This window comes from Delphinus delphis, chromosome 18, assembly GCF_949987515.2.
Source record: "Delphinus delphis chromosome 18, mDelDel1.2, whole genome shotgun sequence".
Lineage (NCBI taxonomy): Eukaryota > Metazoa > Chordata > Mammalia > Artiodactyla > Delphinidae > Delphinus > Delphinus delphis.
In genome coordinates this window covers 14,479,153-14,505,190 of record NC_082700.1, presented here as the reverse complement: position 1 = coordinate 14,505,190, position 26,038 = coordinate 14,479,153, and the positions used below count along the sequence as shown (strand labels likewise).

The 26,038-nt window shown below is 40.8% G+C and overlaps 1 protein-coding gene across 6 annotated transcripts in view; it reads right to left on the bottom strand.

Annotated features, from left to right (window-relative positions):
* The window catches only part of COG6 (component of oligomeric golgi complex 6), a 279,030-nt gene that overhangs the window by 127,410 nt on the left and 125,582 nt on the right, over positions 1-26,038 (bottom strand). For all 6 annotated transcript variants that reach the window (XR_009516828.1, XR_009516824.1, XR_009516823.1 and 3 more), the window contains one exon: positions 14,015-14,165. The gene's annotated coding sequence lies outside the window, so the exon portion shown is untranslated. The remainder of the gene's footprint in view (positions 1-14,014; positions 14,166-26,038) is intronic.

The following is a 26,038-nucleotide window of genomic DNA, read 5'->3' as shown; positions in this document are numbered from 1 at the left end:
ACATATAAAGATAAAAGGTTTTGAGTCCCTCCCATCAGGAAACTTGCACAAGCCTCTTAGATAGCCTCATCCACCAGAGGGCAGACAGCAGAAGCAAGAAGAACTACAATCCTGCAGCCTGTGGAACAAAAACCACATTCACAGATAGATAGACAAGATGAAAAAGCAGAGGGCTATGTACCAGATTAAGGAACAAGATAAAACCCCAGAAAAACAACTAAATGAAGTGGAGATAGGCAACCTTCCAGAAAAAGAATTCAGAATAATGATAGTGAAGATGATCCAGGACCTCGGAAAAAGAACGGAGGCAAAGATCGAGAAGACGCAAGAAATGTTTAACAAAGACCTAGAAGAATTAAAGAACAAACAAACAGAGATGAACAATACAATAACTGAAATGAAAATTACACTAGAAGGAATCAATAGCATATTAACTGAGGCAGAAGAACAGATAAGTGACCTGGAAGACAGAATGGTGGAATTCACTGCTGCGGAACAGAATAAAGAAAAAAGAATGAAAAGAAATGAAGACAGGCTAAGAGGCCTCTGGGACAATATTAAATGCAACAACATTCGCATTATAGGGGTCCCAGAAGGAGAAGAGAGAGAGAAAGGACCAGAGAAAATATCTGAAGAGATTAGAGTCGAAAACTTCCCTAACATGGAAAAGGAAAAGCCACCCAAGTCCAGGAAGCGCAGAGAGTCCCATACAGGATAAACCCAAGGAGAAACATGCCGAGACACATAGTCATCAAACTGGCAAAAATTAAAGACAAAGAAAAATTATTGAAAGCAGCAAGGGAAAAACGACAAATAATATACAAGGGAACTCCCATAAGGTTAACAGCGGATTTCTCAGCAGAAACTCTACAAGCCAGAAGGGAGTGGCATGATATACTTAAAGTGATGAAAGGGAAGAACCTACAACCAAGATTACTCTACCAGGCAAGGATCTCATTCAGATTCAATGAAGAAATCAAAAGCGTTACAGAGAAGCAAAAGCTAAGAGAATTCAGCGCCACCAAACCAGCTCTACAACAAATGCTAAAGGAGCTTCTCTAAGTGGCAAACACAAGAGAAGGAAAAGACCTACAAAAACAAACCCAAAACAATTAAGAAAATGGTAATAGGAACATACATATCAATAATTACCTTAAACGTGAATGGATTAAATGCTCCAAGCAAAAGACACAGGCTTGCTGAATGGATACAAAAACAAGGCCCATATATATGCTGTCCACAAGAGACCCACTTCAGACTTAGGGACACATACAAACTGAAAGTGAGGGGATGGAAAAAGATATTCCATGCAAATGGAAATCAAAAGAAAGCTGGAGTAGCAATACTCATATCAGATAAAATAGACTTTAAAATAAAGAATGTTACAAGAGACAAGGAAGGAGCTGGAGGAATCATACTCCCTGACTTCAGACTATACTACAAAGCTACAGTAATCAAGACAACATGGTACTGGCACAAAAACAGAAACATAGATCAATGGAACAAGATAGAAATCCCAGAGGTAAACCCACGCACCTATGGTCAACTAATCTATGACAAAGGAGGCAAAGATATACAATGGAGAAAAGACAGTCTCTTCAATAAATGGTGCTTGGAAAACTGGACAGCTATATGTAAAAGAATGAAATTAGAGCACTCCCTAACAGCATACACAAAAATAAACTCAAAATGGATTAGAGACCTAAATGTAAGACTGGACACTATAAAACTCTTAGAGGAAAACACAGGAAGAACACTCTTTGACATAAATCACAGCAAAATATTTTTTGATCCACCTCCTAGAGTAATGGAAATAAAAGCAAAAATAAACAAATGGGACCTAATGAAACTTCAAAGCTTTTGCACAGCAAAGGAAACCATAAACAAGACGAAAAGACAACCCTCAGAATGGGAGAAAATATTTACTAATGAATCAACAGACAAAGGATTAATCTTCAAAATATATAAACAGCTCATGCAGCTCAATATTAAAAAAACAAACAACCCAATCCAAAAATGGGCAGAAGACCTAAATAGACATTTCTCCAAAGAAGACATACAGATGGCCAAGAAGCACATGAAAAGCTGGTCAACATCACTAATTATTAGAGAAATGCAAATCAAAACTACAATGCGGTATCACCTCACACCAGTTAGAATGTGTATCATCAGAAAATCTACACACAACAAATGCTGGAGAGGGTGTGGAGAAAAGGGAACCCTCTTGCACTGTTGGTGGGAATGTAAATTGATACAGCCACTATGGAGAACAGTATGGAGGTTCCTTAAAAAACTAAAAATAGAATTACCATATGACACAGCAATCCCACTACTGGGCATATACCCAGCAAAAACCATAATTCAAAAAGAGTCATGTACCACAATTCTCACTGCAGCACTATTTACAATAGCCAGGTCATGGAAGCAACCTAAATGCTCATCGACAGATGAATGGATAAAGAAGTTGTGGTACATATTACTCAGCCACAAAAAGGAACAAAATTGGGTCATTTGTTGAGACGTGGATGGATCTAGAGACTGTCATACAGAGTGAAGTAAGTCAGAAAGAGAAAAACAAATATTGTATATTAACGCATATATGTGGAACCTAGAAAAATGGTACAGATGAACCGGTTTGCAGGGCAGAAATTGAGACACGATGTAGAGGACAAAGGGTGGAGGTGGTGGTGTGATGAACTGGGCAATTGGGATTGACATGTATACACTGATGTGTATAAAATTGATGACTAATAAGAACCTGCTGTATGAATAAATAAATAAAATTAAATTTGAAAAAAAGATAAAAGATTTTCTATGGATCTCTTTTTCCACCTTTTAATTACCATGAGTAATTTTTGGTTACCGTCCTTGAACTTTCTAAGTAGGCAATTACATCTTTCATAAAAAGAATTCTTGCCTTTCTATATTTGCCTTTTTTTTCCTTTTTATTCACTTGTAGTTACTAAAAGTGCATCTCACACAGGAAGACGAGCATCGCTGGTGGGCTGGGCCCTTAGGTCTTGCTGCTTTCAACTCTCTCACTAAAGACAATGGTAACTCTTGTGTTAAGTACACAGTGTTTATTGTGCCCACAAATAAACGTTTTATTAATATAAATTTAGATTTATTAGTAAATGGATCTGAATATTAATGAGTTTCTTCTATCATTTAAGCTAGTGATGCACTGGACCATGTTCTTGGCTACTGTGATGACGTGAAACAACAAGGATAATAATACGTACCATCCGGATTGTGTGAGCATTGCAGAAAACACAGACCATCTGGCAGTACAGGTAACACGGTTAAAGATCCCCATCCCCTCCTCTGGATTCTGTTTGGCTCTAGACTACTGACCACAGCTCCTTCTGTTCCCAGCCCCTGCCTCCGCTTGGGTGTTGCATGTGGATTTCCATTTCCTGGTTCGGCACAGCTCTGAGTCCTTGAGTTCCTCACCTTCCTTCATCCCTGGCTCAGAGTGAGCTTTTCTCTGCATTCTGGCTGTTGCTCTGGCCGTTCTGAGATGCAGCTCCTCCCCTGCTTGCACACCCACCCTTCTCTCCAGTGGGTCTCCAGAGCTCTCCCCACCAAGACCTCCCTGTGCTGCTGTCACCTGACACCAGGGGCCAGTAACAGCTTCTTGTGAGAACTGCCAACTGCATACTCTTAGGTTTGACAGTGAAAAACAGAAAGTAAAAGTTACATCAACAAATCAGACCAAAGTGCTTTTTAAAAACATGAATAACTCCTCGACAACAATTATAGACAATCCGCATTTTCCAAGAACAGACCCAGACCTGAGTTAAAGGTGCCTGAAAGCTTAATTCTACTTGCAAATCACCGGTAGTATTTTAGCAAATTTCTGTAGAGTCCTGTGTTTCATTAAAGCATATACTGAAGACGCTTTACTAGTGTATGTAGTTTATCAATACAGTGCAGATAGGTGTTCACCCACTATTTTTAGGCAAGAGCTTGGTAATCCACTGTTTCCTTTATCACCATAGCTGCTGAGACGCTCAGATAAAAGTTGGTACAATAGTGGAAAACAAGCCAATCTTCATTTGCTGACGTTTCTAATATAATCATTTTACATCTTTTACTGTTTAGGTCTTGTTATTTTATTTCTGTGCTATTACATTAAAGAAGTCACTTGGAGGTCTTGATTATATTTATACTATAAATACAGTTTTGTAAAGAAGAAAAAGAAAGTAATTTCCTCTTTTTCTTTCTTTATAGAAAGCACAGCAAGGCCTTTGGGGTCTGAGTTCTGAAGTTCTGCCTTTGGGAGACTTGGCAGTGTTTCAAGGACTAGAGCTCTAAATAATTCCTTCCCCCAGTCTCTGTTTGGAAATGTTTAGCACTTTGGGAGAAGCAAACAAGGAGATGGGCATTAAACAGGAGAGTGACTGGGGATTTGACCTTTAAAGAGAGGATGAAAACAAAGACAGGAGATGGCCATGGTTCCAAGACCTTGGGCCTGGGAGACAAGATGGGGGACCATGAGGGGTGGACACATGTAAACACCTGAAGACACCAATGACCCCTCCCCTATATCACCCCAGAGATGGGAGGAACTCGGATAAGGGGGAACCATGTGCATACCAAGTGTCTTGGTGCTAAAAACAATAGGAAACGTTTCCGTGCTTGAGACTGAAACAAAAGAAGAAGCCACTGTAGGGGGCTCTCTGCGATCCTCCTTCAACATCGGGACCGGGCAGACACCTGCGCAGGTCAGATCACTTCTGAAGCTAATGTAACAGTCAGCAACTCCGTCAACTAAGAACAAGTATCCTCCCTGTATTGCTGGGGCAATGTACTAGTTTACTCTAATAAAGGTGGGGAAGATACCAAAATTAATATTTGATTTGTGTGTCTTACAAAATCTTACTCAAAGACAGATTTTGTTTGATATTTGGTGGGGGGATGGGGTGGACCTAAGATGCTTTTTATTCAAGTGGCTAAGTGGTTCACACTTACATAACTGGATTTTATCTTTTATTATATCCATGCTATATGGCATAAACTACCACACAGTCCTTTTAGGAAATATACAAATTATAAATAATTAAAGGAGAAGTGAGTTCAAATGCTTTGCCTTTATTTCAGCTTATGAGGCTTAGCTTATAGATATAATCTACAGTTCAACTTATTGATCTGAGGGACAAAATTCCACTCAGCCTCAAGGTTTACTTTGTCAGCTGAGGGCTAATAAAATTTTGTCTTTCCATGCCTATTTCCGTCTTTTTACTCTTAATTACTTTCCGACTACCCTTGCATGTTTTTAGAGCTCACTGTTAATACCTTTAATACTCTAGCTTAATATCCCAGCTTCAGAGTTTGTATCTGAGTTATGACATATGTCATTTCTCTCACACTGTAGTAGCTCTCCCCCAAGAAGAAAAATACAGAAGAAAGCTTTATCCTTTTTAGATTTGTTCCTTGTTCTTTCAGTTAACTGATTTGTATGAAGGTTTTGTGTTGAGCAATGTCCAAACCAGGGAAATTTCTAGAATTCGTGTTAGCTCAAGGCTCAGGTAAGCAAGATTAAGTGTATCAAGTGTACCAATTCGAACCATTGGGATCATTATGGGGTTTGTAAAAGTCAGTCTTATCAGACCTCCTGTTATGGTTTGAATGGAAAAGCAAACTTAGCAAAGATTTCCCAGTGAGGTCCCCAAGGATGCCACAACCTTGGTGAATTAAGTGAATTCATTGCTACTCAGGGTCTGGTCCTGAGCCCTGCAAGCTTAGAAACCCAGTCAATCAGAACATCAATAGTAGATCCTGCTCTGCAGAAAGACTCACATTAATTGGATCCCCAGTTACTGATGTTTAATAACCAGAATGGCAACTGATTAACTTACAATGAAACATAAAGCAAAGGACCAGACCAGATCTTCTTGCTTGTTCATTTGCTCCCCTGTAGACAAATCTACAAGGAAAGCCAGATTATTATCAGGAAGAGGCTTCATAGATGAGTCAAACCAGGGGAGCAGGTGAAAGATATTAATGATGCTGCCAGCAAGCCATCCACCTCTGCTGGAGCCTGTCCCTGCCACTGTCACTCCTCTCTAGTCCCCAGGCTTATGTTGGAAACCTTAGCCAGTGTGCAAGTGACATTCTTTTCTCTGAACTCAGAGCTGAAATCAGCATCTTTCTTTTTTTTTTTTAATTCTGATTTTTATATGTTGTTTACTTTAAGCAATGCATTCTTAGATTCAGAAGGAAAATAACTTTTAGCAGACATATAATTGAAGTCACTGTGAATATCTAACAAGCTAAAACATGTTTTCTAAAAAGCACTGAGCCACAACATATGCTAAGGCCTCCCAGTACCATGGGATGGTATCCCAGTATTGTGGGATCCAAGTACCACGGTCGGGCCAGAAGCTCTGTGACCCACTAGAGCCTAGAGGAGACACAGAATTAACACTGCAGCTTCATAACTGGCTGTCACTCGTGTCTGTGGCGTGCCACATTCTTCTGACCCTCGCTTCCAGGGATCTATAACTGTTGATATGCTTGTTGTCACCTTGGACTAAATTTCTTCTAACCCTTGCTTCCCGTGTGTGCAACAAGTCTTTGTTGTCCAGCTTCCCGATAAGCCTGTTTTGTCCACCTGCCATTTTAGAATTTTACAAAACACTTCGATGGCAATAGTTTTTACTGAACATGTTTTACTGTCATCAAAGTAATAAAACTTACACTCAACTATATAATTGCAATTATACTTATAGTACTCAACTATATATACTTATACTCAACTATATAATTGCAATTTTCAACTGCTAAAAGAATAGTTCTTACTTATTTTAAAGCCTTAGCAATTTCAACTACAATTTTTCACAGGTTTAACATAATAAATGATAAACATAATAACAGGCTATTTATGAAATCTGACCTTTCCTGAAAGTGAGGGCTTTTAAATTTCTAATAAATAAGTAAATTAATTAATCTAATAAATCTGAAACATTAATGTTGAGACCTATTGGAGACAATTGCTGGTGGAAGGTGTAAGAGGCTGAGAGCTATTGCACAAGGCATACAATCGTAGAACAATATATCTTTTGTTTCATTACTTTGTCAATAATTTTACTATAGAGACCAAGATAAAAGCAGAATCTATATAAGCCCATCTGAAAAACACTAAATGCTGCCCATGTGCATCTGTGAGACATACTTTAAAATGATTATTATCAAATAACCAAATATATCCACTAGTTTATATTTCTGAATAAACTGCAGTTTTCAAAAGTATGTGAGGGGGCTTCCCTGGTGGCGTGGTGGTTGAGAATCCGCCTGCCGATGCAGGGGACGCGGGTTCGTGCCCCCGTCTGGGAAGATCCCACATGCCGCGGAGCGGCTGGGCCCGTGAGCCATGGCCGCTGAGCCTGCGCGTCCGGAGCCTGTGCTCCGCAACGGGAGAGGCCACAACAGTGAGAGGCCCGCGTACCGCGAAGAAAAAAAAAAGTATGTGAGGCCCTAATGATTTTATCATAAAATGACTTAAAATCCTGAAACTCTAAAGCGAAAGTAAGCATACCCCAATTCACCAGTGTCCGTATCTGGAGCAGGTCATTTGTCTGATTTCGTGTTTGTGTGATATAAGTGAAGAAAGAGTTGAGATTCAGGTGGAATTTGGAAAGAAAATCGCTCATGCCATTAGAAAGCAGCAGCTCTGTCAGGCTTCCTTCTGGGGCGCACATGCTTTCCTTGGATGCGTGAGTATCAAATAAAGTCACTTTCAGATTTAACCTGAGAGGCATACGTCTCTGAAGCGGACATGTTAAATGGACTTGTTGCTTAGACAATTTAAACTTTGGAGTAGCCACCTTACTTCTCTAGGTCCAGCTTCATGGGGTAAGAGGATGGGGGGAAAGAGAACAGCTTTCTCATTAGTCCCGTGTTCATCGCCTGCACCTCTGCACTGGATCTTTTCCCTTCAGCCCTGCGGGTCCACTCTCCATCGTTTTTCACTGGCTGTGGTACCCACACTCTCTGGCTTCCAGTTGGGTCTGGCCCGTGGAAAGCAAGCTAGGGAGATCAGAGGAGGAGAGTGGAGTTCCTGCTGGTCCCCAGCTCCCTCCCTGTAGGGTCACCAAGGGCCTGCTGCCTTCTCCAGTCCTACAGGACGGCCCCCGCTTAGACCCTCTGGGTCTCCAGGGTCTGTAACGGCTGCCTCCGCGCGCCCCCTTCAGGCCCCGCGGGTAAAAGCTCGGGAAGTTGCTAACCGGGCGGGGTCCCCTTGGTTAACTCTGCTCTTCAGATTGCCCCACTGGAGGGTCTCATCCACTTCTTCTTGGAACCCTGACTGATGAAAATTTTATCTACGTTGGGTCACACAAATCATCTTCATGGGGTCTCTTCTAAATTAATGAAACTAGGATTGCGTTACTAGCTAGCCTGAGACTGCAGATGCTACCATCAAGAGTTAACAGCCCTTTTCTTTATAGTGCAGGCATTTAGAAAGAAATGCCAATTGCCTAAAGACATCAATTCTTCATCCAAACTGTAATTAGACTTTGAATAATAGTCTTCTTTGACATATAAAATCATGTCTTTGTAACAGAAGTCTTCGACTGAGTGCTTTAGACTTCAGTAGAAGGAAAGAAGGGTTCTAAATTAAGACTTGAAATCTTTAAAATAGACAGGGGGAAGAGCCCAAATGTATTTCTGTTATCAGTTTTTTGCACTACTACTCCTAATAATGTTATTATTAATAATAATAATAGATAACAATGACTGAATGCTTAGTTTATATCAGTGACTGTTTCGGGTGCTTAACATATATCAGCTCATTAAACACCCTCAGCAATCTGTGAGGTAAGAATTGGTATTATTATCCTCACTTTACAAAAAAGGAAATAAAATACAGAGAATTAAATAACTTGCCCAACGTAGTGCTATATGTTGCTGCCTTCATTGCGTTTTAGAACATGCTAAATAATGATTCTCGCCCAGAAGAATCACATGTACTAATATTTTTAAAAATTAAAAACCATTTTTATTACCACTTCCATATTGCTGACTTCCAAATGTCCATAGACCTGGGTGAAATAATCATTGAGCTTTAGCAATTTTTTTTAACATGGAAGTTTTCTGAAAATCAGAAATTTGTTACACTAACTTCAGCAAAAGATGTTTACATTTCTGAACATTTCTTTCAAGAAAAAAATGTGTCCACATGTATTTGTGTGTCGGAGCTGCCGCTGGCACCATGGGAAAAAACAGACAAACATCATTTCAAAGTTAAACTAATGGAAATAACTTAATTGATGTGAAAAGATCATCTTGCTTAAAACTAATTTGGGCAATCAATGTACAAATTTGCTTAACAGCGGCAGTCTGTAAACCTTCTCATCATGCAGTGTTTTATATTATAAAAGTACCAAAATAGAATATATTGAGGGTATAGAAAAGCTGAACTGTGAATACATGTCTTTTTAATATGTTTCTGTTCTAACCTAGTGATTCAAGTTACAGTCTGTGGTCCAAGGAGCATTGATACTGAAGGGCTTAACTGTACATGAAAAATATCTTATTCCTTCAAAAAAAAAATTGGAGATCAGAAACAATACAGCAAATCTACTCAATTTGATTGATGGGCTCTCTTGGTGTTTGTTGTATTGCTTTCTGAGATTTGAAATATTTCATGTTTTAAAATTTTAAAACAAAGTTCCTAAATTTGAGTAATGGGAAGATCACTTCAAAAGGACAAAAATTCACAAAACTGCAAAATATGTCTGCAGACCTGGTTAGAGAAAAAAATGAAATAGAGTGCTTTCTGAAAGAAGAAAATTAAAAACACAATTTTTTTCCTTTCTTTGTGTTTCAATGATTTAGCCCTGTGTTTGGAGTTCAGGATACCAGAAATGTGTCTACATCCAATATCTGTACTTTGGGGGTTTGACTGCTACCTTATTTTTACTGATTCTGTTCTTGGGTAATTCTTAGGCCTTCTGTTCCTTTTATGGGCTCACAATTAATTTGAGTTTGTTCAATATCCCTAAAAAAATTAAGTAAATAAGAAAGGGATATTTAGGAACAATGAGCCTAACTTTTCGCTGTTGTCAACAGTTTGGTTGTGATATTTTGGAATTTTTCATATGCAGCTTAAAAGGAGAAGGAAGAGAAAAAGATACAAAAAAGGAGATGCAGGAAGGACAGCAGGGTCAGGAGGTGGAGAAGAAGAAAGAAAAGAATGAAAAAGAAAATTAAAGAAGCAGGTGGAAAAGGAGAAAGGAAGAGGAGAGGAGAGGTGAGAAGGCCAGGGGGTGGAAAGGGGGAAAGAATAAAAAATTTTAGCTATTTTTGGAGGCCAGATTATTTTACCACAGAAAAGAGTGAGAAAAACTCCCCAACTTCTTTGTACGTGTGCCAGTGTATAAATGGCTATTCTATACATAATTGCCTATAGTCTTATAAACAATTTTTTAAAATACACTCACTCCCACATTTTCACTTCTTGGACTCTGCTTCCTAGAAGAATGTGATACCTGAAATCAGAGTCCATTACATACTTTCTTACCTTAGGTAAGTGTGTAAGGAGCTATTTCCTCAATTCCTGCAGGATTAGGAAATTAGCCCAAACTACTGACTGCTAAGAATACCAAGATGATAAAGTTAACATTTCAGAGCTGATAAAGTTAAGGCTACGAGCCCCTTCCAAAACCCTGGCAGAGGACTTGGTAATGTGTTTACATGTCTCATGTTTATGTAAAACTTCTAAAAGAGATTCTTGTATCCCTTTTCTCTACAAGGAACCCCGAAATTTGTCTGAGTTCCAGGTCCCACAAAACTTGGATCCGTCATGCAATAACGGATTCAAGGAGACGGTCAAATCTGCTTTAGGAACTCTAAAGAAGAAAATTGTGCAAAATAGTTCTGGAAGCTCTTTACATGAAGTCCTGCCTGAATACAAGGGGTGGTTAGAAAGTTAGGGGGATTCCCAAAGTCTCTTCCAGACCCTTGAGACTAGGACTATTTTTTGAAGGTTTTGCAATCCAAAAGCTTATTTGTTATAAAGCAGTTGTTTAAAATATAGGCTTATATTATTATTTACCTCTAATACTCTTATTTCCCACATGTTGAAGATGGATAGATAGAGATGGACAGACAGACATAGATCTCCAAGACAGTTTCAAGTGCCCCCTCCTTTTCTTTAATAAATTGTGCAGTGTTTCAGTCTTTAACATTTCACTATAAAACACCAACCAACACCAAGCCTATAATCCGTAAGGCTATATCAGGTACCACTGCATTATGTAAATGATAACATAATACCAGGACTACTATAATCCCAGATACCAATGCACAATGAGTGGATTATGATAAATAATGTAAAAGGTTAAATAACTTTCATTTACTTGAATGCTAAACATGGTGTTATAAGCCAGTGAACTTAATATAACCACAATGACCCTCAAACAATACTCTCATTAGTTACACCTTAGGCTTAAAATAATTCACACAAATCTGGTTGGTCTGGTTTTCAAGATGAGGAAAGTAAAGCCTAAAGCAAGCTGAGTTCTAGACCAGGGCTGACCAGTAAACGGCATTAATCCAACTATTCCTCTTTCCTGTCCTGGGGCAGACATCAGTAATCAATCATCAGCTCTTTCCCTACATTCCAGGTAGCCATTACCAATTGATCCGTGTGGACACACGAACTAAAACCTAGTGAATAAACCAGGTCTAGACTAAGGATACATAGTGGTCAGGAGATAACAAGGAAGTAGGATTACCATCCCCTCACCACTCCCACCCACCCAAATCTGTCACTAGTGCTTCTTATGTTGATATCCCTTTTCATATGACTTCATTCTCATACTCTTCTGCAAGAAAAATAAGCCATTTATCCAGTTTATGACTAAAACCCCTCTCTTTCCTGATGACACTTTGTGGGTGATGATGACTGAGAATCCTGTCTTCACGCTTGGCTCTCCCCATGACCTCACATGGTTGGTGCAAACGTCTCCACTCGCTCCCCTGGGGCCCGTGCTCCAGGTGTGGACTCCTGCTTTCTCTGGCTCAACACACAGCTGGACAGCATCTGTCTAAACACAGAATCCCTCAGCCCACATCCCTGCATTGCTCATGTTCTGCCTCTTCTACCGTCTGCGGCTTGGGGTTTGGCAAACACCAGGGAAAGTGCTCTGGGCTCTACCTGTGATCTGAAGAGTATTAAACCATGGAAAAGGCAATGTTTCATAACAAGTGGACCTTTCATCTTCTTGGAGGAGTCTTGCCTTTCATCACTTACTGCTCCTGGAGCAACAGGCGTAGACATAGAGAAAGAGATAGATGATTTTGAAGGGGGAACTAATGAAATAGTAGCGATGGATGTGTAAGTCTGTCTTTTAGCTTAGAAAGTGCTTATGGAAAGTACTTGGCACTAAAACATGGTGGGCGGGGAGCAGAGTTCCATCTTTCTCTAGTCCCCTCGAAGGTTGCGCCAGCACAGGGCCAAGGGGTCACCACCAGTGGGCTATCTGGGGACACACTTTATAACACTGTAAGCTTTTCTTCACACCTGGCAGCAAGAATTTTGAGAAATACCTACTTGTTCCCATTTTAGTGGATTTAGGCTTAGAAACAGAACAGTGGTCTCTAATCAACTCAACTGACTCACTCACTCAAAAGTAGGCAGTGGAAGTCCAGAGCCCCTGCCCTTCCCTTCCACCCCACCTCCATGCTAAGAGTAAACAAACCCTGGATGTGTGTACGAAGCGTTAGGAATTTGGGTGAGGGATACTGACTGGGGGCAGAAGAACGGAGTGTCTTCCAGACAAACGCCCTTCTCAGAGATCTTGCTGACTCCCTCAGCATTTTCTCATCAATTTATTTATTTAACGTACATTTATTGCATCCTCTCCTAAGGGCAGGTACAGGGCTAAGCACTGATTATGGCAAGATAAATTACAGCCTGAAAATTAGATGCAGACGATCTTATTTCTTAGGCACCTAGTATATACAGCAGGTCAGTACATATGTATCCCTTATTCAACCCTGTGATGTAGGTATTACTATTCTCATCTTTTTACCAAATGATAAAACAGAGACTCAGGGAGGTTACACAGTTTGACCTGCGTCTCAAGATTAAAATGTGGCCCAATCGGATTTGAACCCAGCCCTGTTCTACCATACTGCCTCAACCTTCATAACTAAGTGAAAGAGACAAACAAATATGTACAATTACCTTCAAAGGGATTAATGCTATCATGCAGGTGTGTACAGTGAAGCTATAAGAGAGCATGGTGGAGAGTAACATTCTCTTAGGGGACTTCTGACCCTCACCTGGTCCTTATGAGGAGTGAAATGTGGGTGATCCCCAACATAGGAACCACAAGCTTTGTTTTCTTATTTTATAACAGCATACAGTTCTCAAAGCAGCCGCACCTGACCGGGTTAATGATCTGTGATACGGTTTCAGTCTTAGACAACTTCAATCCAAATATCACCTTGATTAGATGGCTCCTGTAAGAAACTTAAAAGGAATGCCATCCCAGGAAACTCATCTGCACAGAAAAGCAACAGTCACTCAAACAGAAATCCAGTCTGAGTAAGCATCACGGTATCACTTTTACAAAGGCCATGGGAGAAGCCAAAGTATCTCCTTTTGAAACTCAAAGAATATAGGTGATCAACATTTGATTAGTTTGCCAGGACAGACATATAAATAATATTTTAGAGTAAAGAACTGAATTATAGTATTGAATTTGGCAGTCTGCATTTTTGAAAATGCATCAACGTAGTAAGAAAAGGGACTCATACAAGTAAATGGGTAAAAAAATCATTTTACTATTGTAACTGGTATCATTATAAAGCTCTTAACTCAGGAAGGTCTCCTGATCAGTTTGTTTTCTTTCCAGTATGTGGAGGAAAATGATAGCCAAGTACGTGTATCTCTGGGGACTGAGGTGGGACCTGTAGGCTGAGCACAGAACTGAAAATAAAGCAGTGTATTTCCGTGAACGGACAAGCACAATAAACCCATACCATTGCAAAATGAAAGTACCTGATTCCAAAAGCTTTGCTTTTCCATGCCATCACCAAGAGGCAACAATTCCTCGCTCATTCTCCATTCCACGTTCTCAGTTAGTACTTTTTGACTGGCAGTATTTATTTTCATTTTAGTACTTGAAAAAGTAAAGGAGCATATGTCTGTCCTGTGGGAGAACAGAATAGGGCATCAAAATGCAGTAGCTATAATTGGTTAGGCATTTGCCTGCGCTAGACAAGGGCGGAGACTGAGCTGATGTCCCAGCCTGTGGCTCACTCGCCCGGCCGAGCCTCAGCTCACTGGCTTCACCCACATTCTCAGTCCGTTGATTCAGGGGCAGCTGTTTAGACACAGTTTTTCCCCACAGCAGGCACCAGCCTGGGGCTCTTTCTAAATGGCTGGAGTGGCCAGCAGCAAAGCCACTGTCAGACCCCTCCTCTACTATGGAAAGAGCTCATGGTCACAGGCTGAAATTGGGGGTTGAACTGAGGCAGTGTTTCTTTTTCCCAAGTGGAAAAACGGAATAACCTGTGTTTGTTGTTTGGCTAGTTTAGGTACAGCAGAATGCTCACTAAGTTGATTTCACAACGTTCTGGACATGTTTACACAATAGAAGCATTTATATGAAGACTGTCTTTTTCCTTAACAAAAGGTTTCCCCCTCCCTCTAAATATTGATGTCTGACGGCTGGGGCTCTCTCATATTTCCTCAGCTGAGTGTCCCATCCCTACCCCACCAGCGGGTTACACATGGGTCTTCCAAACATTCCTGCTCAAAAATTTCCAGCCTCAAGACTCGTCTTTGAGGGACCTCACTCAGAACATTCTCTAGCTAAGCCAGCCACAAGTCCACCTGACATCTTTTGGCTCTCAGACCGCCACTGGAAACTACAGCGAAGCACACTGACCCACAGGTGACGGGGACCAATCTGTACTCAGCTTCCCTTAGCAGCGTGTTTCTCTTTCCCCCCATCCCCAATCTCCAACAGGCAAGCACAGACTCCTCTGCTTCTACTGTGCAAAGGAGCCCGACGTGACAACATGTGATTGACCCCTTGCAACGTGGCCATCCGCTGTAGACACAGCTCGGCCTCAGGATTTGCCACCAGTGCAATTCTGCCACTTACTTCCTGGCCTACGATCATGAGTAAGGGTCATGCCTGAAATATGCCTCGGACCTCTGCAAAAGAACCCGGAATTCCCATTACCCTGGAACCTAAGGACATAATTAATCAAGAATTGAATATCAGATAAAATTGCAACTGTAGAGAGACGTGATCATTGATGTTCTTTTTTGTAATCATGGCCTTACTATCACAGAAAGAGATTATTTCCTCCAGGAGCTATGTGAGTTGTGTCCTAGGATGGTACATTGTACACTTCTTAGTGTTTAGCTGATGGTGTGTTCTAGTATCTTTGATTAAAAAACAGTAGAAGAGATGTCGCAGGATGTTACCTGCGTTACTGCCAAATAAGGCATGTATGGAATTGCTAAGCCTTCAAAGAAAGTAGGAAAGGAAGATGTTTTGATCTTTACTAGGTGCCTGGCATTAGTCTGCAAGAGTGAGTAGGGGCTTAAATTAGTTGGGAACGATCCGTTCCTGGCTCCTCTCCATCTGTCTCACCCTATATCCAATCCAGTGTGGTCCCTTCCCTGCATTTTCACCGCCACCATCTCATCCATCATCCTTCCTCTGGACTACTTCCACACCACCTACTGGTCTCCCCGCTTTAACTCCTGTCCCCCTCCCATCTGTTGTCCACGTGCAGCTTTTTAAGGCATGCATCCGATCACACCACATGCTCTGCCAGGTGCCCTCCGCTCTCACTCTCAAAGGACACCTGACTTCTGAGTTTTCAGGTCTTAGCTTAAAGGTCAGCACCTTCTCTAAGTGCCTGCTCCCTGTTATTCTATCGCACTGCTCATTTTTTATTGCTTATTTGTTGGCTTTCCAGTTACTTGTCCGCCTCCCTCTATACGCTGTGACCTCCCCCGGGCAGAGAGCAGGCTTGTTTGTTCACCAGTGGGTACCCCAAACCTAGCATGTTGATTGGTATAGACTAGGTACCCAATAAATGTGTGTTGGATGAATGACAAAGAAGAACTTGAATTGGGTGTTGATGGTAGGAAGGATCTGGCATGCAGAGGTTAAGATGTTGAGATTCATGTTGGTAAAAGGGCAAAGGTGAAGATGAAATAATAAAAGAGAAAAAGAGAAGTTGGAATGTGGCACGTGTGTGAGGGCATTGGGGGCAGCCCAATACCCAGAAGATCTGGGCAAGGAGCAGTGCTAGGCAGTCTGAGTAAAGTAGGCCAGGTGTGTTGGGCCTTGTTGCCTGGGGTCCACCCTGTGGTCTGGTGCTGTGTATCTTACATGGTTGCCATCAACTTGGACCTCAGATAAGAAGCCAGAGTGACAAATCCCAGAGAGAATGCCATGATCAATTTTCAAAAGCACATATCCCGGGCTTCCCTGGTGGCGCAGTGGTTGAGAGTCCACCTGCCGATGCAAGGGACACGGGTTCGTGCCCCGGTCTGGGAGGATCCCACATGCCGTGGAGCGGCTGGGCCCGTGAGCCATGGCCACTGAGTCTGTGCGTCCGGAGCCTGTGCTCCACAGAGGGAGAGGCCGTGGCGGTGGGAGGCCCGTGTACTGCAAAAAAAAAAAAAAGCACATATCCCCAAGCGTGTACTATTATACATTTTGAGACATTTCATATCCAAATGATGATACTCTATACATTCAAAAGAAATGTGCCTTACACGCCTCACAGGGTTGTTCCATAAGGGATTTACAAAGAAGATCTGAAAGAAATTTCAAAAGCCCTTCAGAATGCAAGTACCTACACTCAGGAAATGACATGAAAAGAGTGGCTCCTGGCTACAGCGGTGATATATAACCCAGTCATTCACTAGAAGTCTGGGCTTGGAGGTGAGAAGTAGCTAGGGACTTGAGATGTCATTGAGAATCAAGTTAATTCTCTACCTCTGTTGCTGACATGGAATTAAAACACCAGAGCAACAGAATACCTGGTCTCTTAAAAGTCTCTGGGGAGGAATAAATTACGGTGTTTACAGTAAATCTGATCTTTGTCACAGGATCTCCAGCCTTATTTCAACACAGTAATCCTATAGTAAAAAGGCCAGGGGGATGGGAGACAATCCTTGTATTCACAAGTGTTTCAGATCGCAGCCAAGTCTGTACTGATTTGATTAAAGTTATCTCACACCCAAGGGACTAGGTACAGATGTTGGTCAGCAAAGTGAGACTGGGGTGATGGTATTGGGTTTCTGAGGCCAAAGGCAAGTACTTGACCCAGGAAAAGAAAAGCTAATGATAAAACCGTAGAGGAACAATCTCAGCCTTTATCCCTTTGATTTGAAAGGGCAGATATGGGAGAGTAATGTTGGCTTAGTTCCCAAAATGTTTATTAAGCTCCAGAGGAGAATGGTATTGGAATTTTAAGTACAGCGTTGGATGAGTTGCTCACCTGTAGGAAATTGTGGACATCTCCAACAATACCTAAATTATTTACTCCTTTCAGCTCACTGACTAATGGGTCACCATTCCACTCTAGCACGTTCCGACATGCGTGTGCCAATGAGCAGAACACAACAGAGAACACGCCCCAAAGGTCAGGGGAGTCTGAGCCAGAGAGTTATGTGAAAAAATACTAGAAAACTAGAAGGCATTAAGGATTGGGCTTTAAGGTTCAAGATGTGGGATTCTTGCAGTGTTTCAGGGCCAGACAGGTGATCTGATATAAATAATCATGTTAAGAATGTATAGGGAAGGGCTTGGAATAGCATGGGGCAGAATGAGATGATCCTGGCCAAATAAGTCCGCTTCCTGAAGTTTGGATTCAATATCAAGGACTAGAATCGAGAGCATCATATTTGACCCCAGAGACAATCATTCTCAAAAGTGTCCAGTTTCCAAGCCGAGCGTCTGCTGGGAGAATACTGCTTCTTCCCCAACCTTTGAGGGTCAGGAAGCAGAATGGAGACACGGCCCCAGTTGTGTATCAACTGTGAGAGGGTCTGCTCATGGGCTGCAGGTTATGAGAGGTCTATCACCTCCATTCACGCATCTCCTGTTCCATTTGTGACGCACAATAGACTTACTATCTTTCCAGAGGCATACACGTCCGCCGGCTCCCACCCAAACACCGTTGCAAGCTCCCTCAAAAGTCCAGTAAACTAGCAACAGCTCCCTTCCCAAGAACTCTGGCTACAGCATATTAAAGGAATATTTTATTACTAAAAAGAACACTAGGGACTTCCCTGGTGGCGCAGTGGTTAAGAATCCGCCTGCCAATGCAGGGGACACGGGTTCGAGCCCTGGTCCAGGAAGATCCCACATGCCGCGGAGCAACTAAGTCCAAGCGCCACAACTACTGAGCCCATGCACTGCAACTACTGAAGCCCGCGTGCCTAGAGCCCACGCTCCGCAGCAAGAGAAGCCCCCGCTCGATGCAACTGGAGAAAACCCAACACAGCCAAAAATAAATTTTTTTAAAAAGAACATTAACAAATATTACATACCCTGAGGCTGGCACATTACAGTAGATTAAGGTCCCAGAACCCATTAAGTCCCCGCAGCAAGTATCATCTAATATCACTTAATCTCTTAGCAAATATTGCTGGCAGAAGTATTCGTTTCTCCCTGTATATGGCCAGTGATGATAGCTCTACTTGCAGAGCTACAGCTCTAGGAATATGGTATCAAAGCAGGGAGTCCCTTCACTGAATGATGAGCATCTGATGGGCAGAGGAGAGTATGTACAGTGGCTGCCTTTGCATATGGAGGGATTTGGGCAGGAACAGGGTCACTATCTTAAGACCTATTCCCTCCACCCTTGGAAACACGGGGCAAATGCTGCCCAAGGTGGGTTACAGGGTAGGTAATCTCATCACACAGGCTTTTCTGATGAAGTTCCAAATATTGGCTGTCTTGATCTTGGCTCTTAGACCTCTCCAGTGCTGAGAGGAATGGTGATGTGAGCAGTAATCAGGAAAGTACCAGTTGGCTTAGGGCTGGTTATCAGTCAATACCAAGCTTGCTGTGTAGGAACCGCGTATACTGTTTCCTTCCATGACATCTAATTTTAACTGCCTGCATGTCTTAATTTACCCCCATCAGGTCTTTTATTAACTTTGTGGATGGGACACAGGCCCTGGTTTTTAGGGAAAGCTTCCAAATTAACAATTTCTCAATTAATTGAATCGGGCTAGTGTCAACTCATAGACTGTAGGGTTCTCACCTTTATTCGTACAACACCTATTTATGTCAAACAAGCACAACAGACACACATTATCTTTTAAGAGATATTTCTATTGGCTCCCACCCAAGCGCACTCAGAAATTTTTTTTCCACTCACAAACCTTTAAGTTACCTTTGCCCTTTGAATTACCATTTAATCTATTCTCTTCTCCAGTCTCTGTATCTGGCCATGTTGGTTTTCCCACCAATTTGGAAACTTAACATGAAGGCTCTCTTCATATCCTGACTCCCTTCAAACAATCATGCACAGTAACACAAAATAAAATTTTAAAATAAATTTTACATCCAAAGCAGCACCCAGAGTATCTCCAATCAACGTGTCTCCTTTTTATGTCACAGCTGTCACCTCTCTCTTGCTAGGGGTCTCCTCCAAACAACAGCCTCCTCCCCTGTTGGGGAGAATCTCAAAACTACTATCTTTCTAGTAGGTTAATTCTGATTGAATCATCTACCTGATCACGGTTAAACTCAATATCCCAAGTTTCGCCCATTCTTACCCAATTTTTCTCTCATCTTACTCAGAACTCCACCTGAAGAGTATATGTGAAGGGACTGTCTATTCCTCTGCTATCATCTTGGTAAGACGGACCTATGTGTTTCTTGAAATTTTATGTAAACAAAGAGTACTACATGCAAAACCATTTGAAGAAAAGCAGTACATCATATGGTAGAGTGGTTTCTTTTTTTTAGACACAGGGGAAATGATTATTACGTAAAAGAGCAGAAAACAAAATGGTATGCATATATTAGCCAATTACATAAAAAACACATACATGGAGTCAAGGGCTAATAAGTTATATGAAAAATGAGAATAAATTTTATGGTTATGACATCATAGGCATTTTCTTTTCAAAATATTTTTACAGTTGTATGTAATTTTTTTTCAAAAATAAGAGTCATGTGAAAACCAAGAAGAAAAATTTAAAATCACTCTCAAAATATTCCTTTTTTTTTAATGAGGGATCATTTTTTTTTAACATCTTTATTGGAGTAAAATTGCTTTACAATGTTGTGTTAGTTTCTGCCTTATACCAAAGTGAATCAGCTATGTGCATACATATATCCTCATATCCCCTCCCTCTTGCATCTCCCTCCCACCCACCCTCACTATTCCACCCCTCCAGGTGGTCACAAAGCACCGAGCTGATCTCTCTGCTATGCGGCTGCTTCCCACTAGCTATCTATTTTACGTTTGGTAGTGTATATATGTCAGTGCCACTCTCTCACTTCGTCTCAGCTTACCCTTCCCCCTCCCTGCATCAAGTGCATTCTCTACATCTGCGTCTTTATTCCTATCCTGCCCTTAGGTTCATCAGAACCTTTTTTTTTTTTTAGATTCCATATATATATGTTAGCATACGGTATTTGTTTTTCTCTTTCTGACTTACTTCACTCTGTATGACAGACTCTAGGTCCATCCACCTCACTACAAATAACTCAATTTCGTTTCCTTTTTATGGCTGAGTAATATTCCATTGTATACATGCACCACATCTTCTTCATCCATTCATCTGTCGATGGACAGTTAGGTTGCTTCCATGTCCTGGCTATGATACAGTGGTTTCTAAACCTAGTTGATAATAAATCACTTGTGAAGTTTTTAAAACTGGAGGTTCTTGGCTTTTATCCCACAAAATTCTAGTCAAGTAGGTCCAAGATGGGGTCACGGAATCTGTATCCTTACAACACCCCCCTGCCCGGCCTGCAAATAATTCTGACTACCAGCTGGGCTTGGGATCCAACCTAAGGTATTATGACCTTTCTAGAATAATCACTATGACTTTCTGGGGTTTGCTGTTTTGCTTTTTTAAACTTTCTATTTTGAGATAATATTTTGCAGTTGTAAGAAACACAAAGAGATTCTACATACCCTTTACCTAGTTTTCTAGTTTCCTTCAATAATAACCTAGTTTCCTTTACCTAGTTTCCTTCAATAATAACATCTTGCAAAACCGTAGGACAATATCAGAAGCAGGATATTAGCTTTGATACAATCCACCTATCTTGTTCAAATTTTCCCAGTTTTATTTATACTCACTTGTGTTTGTGTGTATTTAGTTCCATGCAATTTTACCCATGTGTAGATGGTGCCTGTACCACCACCAGACTCAAGGTACAAAGCAGTCAACACACACCCCCTGTGTGGCCCTTTTAGAGCCACACCTACCCTCTCCCCCTCCCCCTGGCAACCACTAATCTGTTCTTCAGTTCTATGATTTTTTTTCATTTAAATAATGTTACAGAAATCAAATCAAGCAGTATATGTAATAGGCTGAAAAGTGGTCTCCCAAAGATGTTCACATCCTAATTCCTTGAACCTGTGAATTCATTAGCTTACATAGTGAAAGATACTTTATAGATGTCATCATGTTAAGCATCTTCAGAGAGGGAGGCTTTCCTGGATTATCTGAATGAATCCAAAAAGTTCTGATTAGAGGGAGGGAAGAGATCAGAGATACAGTAGTAGGAGATGTGATGGAGACAGAGGTTGGGGAGATACAAGGGCCACAAGCCAAGGGGTGTAGATATCCTCTAGAAGCTGAAAAAGTCAAGGAAGTGGATTTTCCCTTAGAGTTTCCACAAGGCACGAACCCTGTCAACACCCTGACTTTTTAAAGCTTTAGAGATCGATTTCAGAGTCCTAACTTCCAGAGCTGTAAGATTAAAAATTTGTGTTTAAGCCACTAAGTTCGTGGTAATTTGTTGCAGGAGCAACATAAAAGTAATACAGTATGTGACCTTTCGGGATACTGGCTTTTTCTACCTCACGGTAATTCCACTGAGATTTATCCAAGCTGTTGTGTGAATCAATGTGGTCTGTCCCTTTTTATCGCTGAGTAGTGGTCCATGATGTTGATGTACCGTTTGTTTATCCATTCATCTACTGAAGAAGACTTGGGTTGTTTCCACTTTGGGGCTATTACAAATAAAGCTGCTATAAACAGGTATGGGTTTTAGTATGAAAATAAATTCCATTTCTCTGGGATAAATGACAAAGACTGCAATTGTTGGGTCAAATGGTAATTAAGTATTTCATTTCATAAGAAACTGCTGAACTATTTTTCATTTTAAATGGTACTGTATGTTCCATTTTAAATTCCCATCAGTGATGTATAAATGATTCAGCTTCATCTCCATCATTTGGCGCTGTCACTGTTTGGTTTTTTTTAATTTCAGCCATTCTGATAGGTATGTAGTGGTATCTCATTTAGCTTCTAGTTTTCATTTCCCTAATAGTGATTGATGATGAGCATCTTTACACACATGTACTTGCCTGTAAATCTCCTCTGGTGAAGCGTCTGTTCTCGTCTTTTGAATGTTTTCTAACTGAATTATTTGTTTTTTCACCATTGAGTTTTAAGAGTACTTTATATAGTTTAGATATTAGTCCTTTGTCAATATGTGGTTTGCAAATATTCTTTCTTAGTCTGTACCGTGTATTTTCATCTTAACAGAGCCTCTTGCAGAGTCAAACTTTTAAATTTTGATGAAGTCCATTTTATCAGTTTATCCTTTTGGCAACAAGTCTAAGAGCTCTTTGCCTAGTTTTAGATTCTGAAGATTTTTCTCCTAAGTTTTTTTCTAAAAGTTTTTAAATTTTACACTTTATTTTTCAGTTAGCGATCCATTTGGAATAATTTTTGTATAATGTTCAATTTTTTTAACCTATAGATGTTCAATCATTCCAGCAGCATTTGTTGATAAGGCTATCCTACATTGAACTGCTTTTCCACTTTCCTCAAAAAAATCAAAGGAGCACATCTGTGTGGGTCTATATCTGGTTCTCTACTCTGTTCCGTGATGTACTGAATATATGTCTATCCGTCTGTTAATACCACATTGTCTTGATTCCTAGAGCTCCACAGTGAGCCTTAACAGTAGGTAGAGTGATTCCTCTCCATCCTTCTTTGTCAAGATGATTTTAGCTATTCTAGGATTTGCACCATAAATTTAGAAAAAGGTTGTTTATGTCTACAAAAAACTTTGCTGGTATTTTGATAGGAATTACATTAAACCTATAGATCGATTTAGGAAGAATTGATATCTTTACTATATTAAATTTTCCCATCAGTGAACACGGTATATCTTTCCATTTATTTAGGTGTTTTTTGATTTCTTTTATCAGCATTTTATAACTTTCAGTATACAGATCTTGTCCATGTTTTGTTTAATTTATACATATTTTATTTTGGGGGGGATTTTCTACACAGACAATCATGTCATATGTAAGAAGGAATGTGCAATGATTTTTTGAGCCAATCAGAAAATCCTAATAGAAAACATAAAGGATTCTGGACTAAAGAGTGCTGCCACATCATGGTTTTGAAAGACAAGTGATTGTTCTATGGAAGTAGAAGGGCAGGAGTTTTTTAAAAAGAGTACTTGTCTCTATTCAAATACACAGAAAAAACTGTCAGTCCCACCATACCAGATTTCCTCCGTGTTGAGCTGGTAACTATGTCACAAGATAAAAAGCACGTTGCCTTTGATTCCTGTAATTGAAACTGGCCCTATCAAGTATGACTTACGCTGTCCTCTGCTTTGGAGATGAGAAAATATGGGCCAACTGTGAAACTGACCTTTCACTCTGCCTGGGCTTGTGACTTCTCCACTTTTAGAAGCATCTTCTTAGCATCACAAGGGTCCCAGAGTATCAGAAGCTATGCTCATCTAAGTAGGAGACAGACCTGGTCTCTTGGGCTCTGGGGGGTGACAGCAGAGAGCCTAAGACTGAGTGTGTCCCCAGAGTCATGTCAAAAACAGAAACAAAACTTCTGACATTTAGTTTGCCAATCTAACCACCAGCCTGCGTTTCCTCGTTTTCATTTCCACTCTGTCCTTCACATAATTACATCAATGCTTCACTGTGTTTATGATACATGGTGAGGATTAAAGAGCTGAAGGTAAAATGTTCTGCCCGGGAAGGCAATTACTTTGAGCAACTGTTTCAGTGGGATTGAAAGGTGATCTTAAGCACATTAAATCCAGGTTCATATATTTTTTTTTTTTTTTTTTTTTTTTGCGATACGTGGGCCTCTCACTGCCGTGGCCTCTCCCGTTGCGGAGCACAGGCTCCGGACGCGCAGGCTCAGCGGCCATGGCTCACGGGCCCAGCCGCTCCGCGGCATGTGGGATCCTCCCGGACCGGGGCACGAACCCGTGTCCCCTGCATCGGCAGGCGGACTCTCAACCACTGCGCCACCAGGGAAGCCCCAGGTTCATATATTAATAAGGCTACAGGGCTATCTCCCAAAACCCAAGGGCAGGGATGCCACAAGTCCCCAGGAAGTGATTGGAACTAGGGTTTGGAAATCTGTCAGGACTCCCTCTGAATCTCATCTCTTCTCCCAAAGCCTTACTTCACATCTCTCTCTCTCTCTCTCCCTCCACGCCCCCGTCCCCTGTCCCAACCCCCCACCTCCCTCCCCCTGTCTCTCTCTCTCTCTCTCTCTCAGTCTCTGTGTTCTTCTGCTCTGGAATCCATGTGACGAAAACCATGGTCCCAGAAATCTACCCATCACAGGCCTATCCACTGGAGAAGACTGCATCTCCCTCTGCCTGTGACTCCCAGGGAAAGGACTCTGATTGGTTGTTTGGTTGTGGGGGGGGTCTACACTAAGACCAAAAGTTGAGGCCAGGAGAGCGGGAAATTATTATATGAAAAGACCCTGAAGAATTATTAAAGGGTAAGTTGGGGAAAAAATTCAATAAGGTCTGCACAGAAAAAAAAACTAGTTAGATACTAATACTTCTTTCCATCATAAACTTGGAAATGGAAATCCCCTAACTCTCTATTAAGTCAGTTTGTTTATGAGGCATCTAGGTTGAGTTTTACCATGCTGTCAAATCTTTCGCACCTTGACTCACTACCCACAGACTGGTCACAGTTTTATTTCTACGCTAACATTGCAATACTTGAAAAATAAGAATATTAAGATTTTAAGCAACTTGGCTCAGAAAGTAAAGACAGATTTAGTGATGTGATAAAACCCTGGCACGAAAGAGGAGTGAAAGACATTAAAAATGATCATAAACCAAGGGTTTTAAATCTTCTTTTCCAGACTGTGTGACCTCATATAAATCCTTTAACCTTTCTGCTTATTTATTTCTTAATTTATGAAATAGAAAAAATAACAGCTATCTGGTTTATCTTCTAGTATTTTTTGTAAATATCAAATGAGTTAGCATATATTAAAAAATGCTTTATAAACCACAGAGCACTATAAAACCATGATACCGTAATCATGCTTGTCTTGGGATTCATGTTACTGAAAATAAAAATAGTAATCCTATAAAACATCTTGTCTTTATTTACTTTAACACAAGGAGAAGTAAATTATATAAATGCTCATAATTATTTTTATAAGACCCGTTTCAGGCTATTTGGGGCAGAAAATATTGTCATCACTTTGTTGGAGGCAAAAATGAGGACCAAATAAAATTACTTGTCAAATAAATAGTCATGGAACAAGACGTTTTGGCTAGAATGTGATATTTAAAAAAACAGCATCAAAACCTTGGTCCAGGTCATCATCCTGTTTACATTACAGGAGAAAGGTGTTCCTTTGTAACAAAAATTCCCAGGAAATGACCTCTGAGCCAATGCTTCTGGAAGATGGAAACACGGAGTTGAACAGTAGCTCCCTGAATTTCTAGCCGACCTTGCTCTGTTTTCTCCTAACCAATGGAAAGCACCACTATCCTTGGTAGTTTAGGCCCTTCTTATGCTTATTCCAGGGTCCCTCCAGCTCTCC